Here is a 4,807-nt window from a genome sequence, read left to right as displayed (position 1 = left end):
TCTACCGATTTATCCAAACAGATTATTAAGCTGAACTTAATTCTTAAGTACTAAGGAGGATAAATAGGGCAGGTTACTGAAGGCCTCATTATTACCGAGACAGTGGGGAATGTGAGGTTGAAGAGTGAGAATACTTCCTGTTAAAGCGAGGAGGATAATGGCAGTCAGCAGCAGACCCTCACCACAAGGAATTTCCTGGGAATAATGCAATAACAGATTCCAGGAAGGAGCAGAGCTAAAAAAGAGTCTGAGTTCAGATCTGAAATGTTGACAGAAAATTGTTGTATTTTGCAAGTCATCGCTGTGGATTCTTGGAGGTCCTCTTCTCCCATGACCATACAAGTGGGAAATGCTTTTATCCAGGATATCATCAGTCCTTCATTTTCACTGGATCTGAATCATAGAACTCCTTCCTCAAAATAGTGTAGGAGTATCTTCACCGGAAAAATTACAGTGCTAGCCTCCACTTTTTCAAAAACATTAGATTATGAAAAATGAATTGGAATAAAATTTAATGCTCATTTGAGAAGAATGATAGAACGAAATTTCAAACCAAGTTAATGTTTCAATAACATTTATCCATCATGATAAAACAGCAGACGAACTCACCAACTAATCCGCTCTGTGTGTTCCCTTTGATTTGCATTCTTTTCCTTGCTCTATGTCATAGATTTTTAGAACTTTGACCTGGAGATGCAATATATTTCCAAGTCAGGAAGAAAGTTCTGTTCTGTTGCATTCTGGTGGGCGGTGATTCCCAGGATGTCTTTGGAATGTATTTCAGCAACAATAATGTCACTGCATAGCAGAGATACTTAGTTTATTGTTGTTATTAGTCCAAACCTGAATATTGCTTAAGCCTAGTTACATGCTCCCACGAATTGTTTCATTCTCTCATAGAGGTTGATGTTAAATTAGCAGTCTGAAACTGCAAATAACCACCCATCTGAAAGAGCATGTTCAGAAGGAGCTTCTCATTGTCACCTTTGATCTCGTCCATCTTTTCCTTCTCTTTCTCCTCCTTCCTGCCACACTGATTTGTTGCTGTGGCCTGGAGTTGTGTCTCCACTAAACTGTAGCAAGGTTGTCCAGGCCACAACAGGAACCAATGAAAAGGAAGCCCCTCTCTGGAGTGCATTGCACTGTGTCTCCTGAGCAGTTCAGTGTAGGAGTCTCTGCTCTATTATTCCAGTGTTGGCCTGCATAAGATAAGATAAGATTTCTTTATTAGTCACATGTACATCGAAACATAGCGAAATGCTTCTTTTTGTGTAGAGTGTTCTGGGGGCAGCCTGCAAGTGTCGCCACACTTCCAATGCCAACATAGCATGCCCACAACTTTCTAACCCGTATGTCTTTGGAATGTGGGAGGAAACCGGAGCACCCGGAGGAAACCCATGCAGACACAGGGATAACGTACAAACTCCTTACAGACAGTGGCTGGATTTGAACCCGAGTTGCTGGCACTGTAAAACATTATGCTAACTGCTACACTACCGTTCCTGCTCAAAATACTTCATGCCCAACGTGGGGCTTGAACCCATGACCCTGGGATTAAGAGTCCCATGCTCTACCAACTGAGCTAGCCAGGCCAGTGTCTAATTAGATGAGCAAATGACTCTAGTTGCTGGACACCTGGCATCAATGGTCAGGCGTTTGTTGTCCTTGTAGTGTGGATCAAGGTGGAAGGCACAATAGAATGCATGAGAATTAAAGAAGCATGCGTGGTCAATGAATGCATCGCAATTTCCATCTTGAATTTCTCACTGCAGCTGATTAAACATTCAGGGAGTGGGAGCTTTGACAGTTCCAGTACAGGTCAGCAGATGTAGATTCGTTAGTGGCACGTGTGTGCCCTGTACCATGGGCAAGTCCATGTGGCCACACTTCCTGCAATTCTCCACCAAAAAGAAAAAGATGAACAAAACCAAAGCAGTACAAATTTTTGAATTAAAAAACAACCCAAAAATGCAGGAAATTCTCAGTATGTCTGGCAGGCTGTGCTAGTTATTTCAGATTCATGGCCTTTCATCAAAACTGAGAAGATAAACAGGTTTTAGACACTGAGACTCTTCATCCCATTTCACACTTCTTTATGATGTAGAAGGAGGTCATTAACCCATCAAGACTATGCCAATACATCAATCCCATTTCCCCACTTTTTTCACGTCATCTTTTCTTTCACGGATGCCCAATAACAAACCTGTGATTCTCCCATTAGTCATTTACACAACCAATGCAAACAGAGTCACAATTTCTTGGACGGGAAGGACACTCTTGCATCTCAGATGTCCTACCTTCCTTAAAAGATGAAATTCAAATGATTTCACTATCCATCAAATTGAATGCAACTGAGGATCCCTATCAATAGAACAGATAGGAGATTCTTTCTACTGCTAAAACCAAATTTGTCCTCTGATTGATAGTACAAATGGAAAATTAGCAACTTCTGCATGATGTATACAGCTCCTAAATTTTAGTAGGGCTGGTCATTGGTCGCTTTTCACCTAAAGTGCACTTTTAAGTCTGATGGGCAACACGGGCGAAGAGTATTATTCAATTGCCAGGTAGCCTGAGTCAATGATAGGGAAATGCACATGTAGTTCACAAACAAAACTATGAGCAAATTTCCTTCCACAGATCTGATAATAAATACCATATCCCCAGTTTGTTCTGTCATCATCCCTCTAATCTTATTCTAACGATTCAACACAATGTGATCTTTCTCAAATATTTACCGATCTTTCTTGTGAATTACTGTTCTTTCCTGCTCCCACAGCCTATAATCTCCTTGATTATCATCTTCCTCACCATACACTCTTTTCTCTGTTCCTCCAGTCTCCATCATAACTGCCCACCAAATTAGAGCTCACCAATCCATCCTTTCATTACACGTCCATGAGTGTAGTGGTGAATGGTGACGTTGCTTGACTAGTAATGTAATTTATCTGGACTGCCAAAGTGTGAGACAGGCAAAGGCCTAAAATCAAGCTTGATTAATGGTCATAAGTTCAATGTTTTTGGGAGGCGATTTTAATTGTGTAATGTCTCAATTTGTGAGGCCAGGGTAGACCAGAATTCCATCTACCATAAAGTGTGGGCTTGAAATGTTTTAATTTTTCAACTGGCTTGTTAGTGTAACAATCCACAAACCAAATACATCAACTTGTATCGTTTGTGAGTTAAGAAATTAACTAGTTCTTGTTTCATTTTCTAATTCAATGTCTTCCTAATCACAGATGTTTCATGTTCTCAACTAGTCCCTAAGTTTGTCCATTGATCAACAATTATTGAAATCTAATGTGTTCAAATGTCCAGTCTGTACCATATTGAAATTGTATGAATAGTTACAGTATCAGCAAATATGCAACTGGAAAAATAATTGCTATATGTTGTAATATTTACAGCATTTACAATCAGATACTCAATGGCAAGCTGCAGTCTGAATATTTTACTTCCCTGTCTGTCACCAGATCAACATCTTTGGTGAACAATGTTCATCAAAGTTACAAATTTATCGTCTTTCATCCATACCACACTTGGCACTGATTATGCCAGTCTCAACAGGTAGCGTATAATCTTCAAATTTATACTTAAATTCTGCAAATTGTTAATTATTTTCCTCATGATATTTTAACAATAATGTGTCATCTACGTACAATGCAGCCAGAATTAACTCTTCATATGCAGCAACCAGCCCAAGTCCCATTGTGTAGACTCGCAACAAGAGATGCCAAAGTGCTATAAATCCATCTTCCAGTTTATTCAGTTCTTTATGATAATAAATAAAACTATCATCTGTCAAGTTCCTGACCAATAAAGTTATATATCCAATTCTATTGGAATATTTTTACATATATATTCATGAACTTACAGCAGAACAATAAGGAACAATGTTTGGTCTTCGAGCATTTCGGAAAATACGAGAGTCAGTGGCAAGTCTAACAACAGGTACTTGTATTTTAGCTGTTTGGATTTTTTTTCTTCCTACTTCTTTAAGATTTGCAATGAACAATGTTGGCATAAAAGAAATATCTCACAATACCAGTTCCCTCTCATCGCCCATGTTCATAATACTAATGCATTCTCATGAGAGGACCCACAACTTCTCTGATCTTAATCTTGTAAGTATAACTATCATATGAATGGATAGTGCAGGTAAGGTTCCTGCATGCTCAAAAGGGGACCTTGTCATCAGCCTGACATGATAACTACCCAGGAGCAAAAGAATATATCTCCAAAGTTACACTTGTATCAGAGTTAACTATTCCAAAAATGAGTCCCATGGTGTGATTGTACTGGAGAGGGTTCAAAGAAGATTTACAAGGATATTGCTAGAACTGGAAAATTTTATCTATAAGGAAAGATTGGATAGGCTGGAATTGATTTCTTTGGAACAGATGAGGTTGATGGTAAACTTAATTAAGGTGTATAATATCATCAAGTCAACAGATAGAGTAAATAGGAAGAACCTATTTCCCTTCACTGATGAGTCAATAATGAATGAACATAGATTCAAGGGAATGGATGGGTGGATTGGTGGGGAGATGAGGAAAATCACTTTGACCCAGAGAATGGTGCTCATCACTGGAAAGTGAGGTAGAGATAAGAACCTTTATCACATTTGAAAAAATACTAGGATGGGTCCTTGAAGTGCAGGGCTATGGACATAGTGCTGGAAGTTGGAATTGGACAGGGTGGCTCTTTCATGATCATTGCAATCATGATAGGCTGAATCAAGTCACAGAGTCACAGCATGAAAACAGGTCACCTGGCCCAACTCATCCACGCTGACTAGTGGGCACCC

At 39.3% G+C, this 4,807-nt stretch overlaps 1 non-coding gene across 1 annotated transcript; it reads right to left on the bottom strand.

Annotated features, from left to right (window-relative positions):
• Nucleotides 1–1,519: 1,519 nt before the first annotated feature.
• Nucleotides 1,520–1,592, bottom strand: trnak-cuu (transfer RNA lysine (anticodon CUU)). Its single transcript has one exon. It is a non-coding gene; the product is annotated as a tRNA-Lys (tRNA).
• Between the last annotated feature and the right edge of the window lie 3,215 nt (nt 1,593–4,807).

Source organism: Pristis pectinata, chromosome 22 (assembly GCF_009764475.1).
Source record: "Pristis pectinata isolate sPriPec2 chromosome 22, sPriPec2.1.pri, whole genome shotgun sequence".
NCBI classification, from domain to species: Eukaryota; Metazoa; Chordata; class Chondrichthyes; order Rhinopristiformes; family Pristidae; genus Pristis; species Pristis pectinata.
Note: the sequence above shows the minus strand (reverse complement) of the source record. Positions and strands in the feature narration are given on the sequence as shown.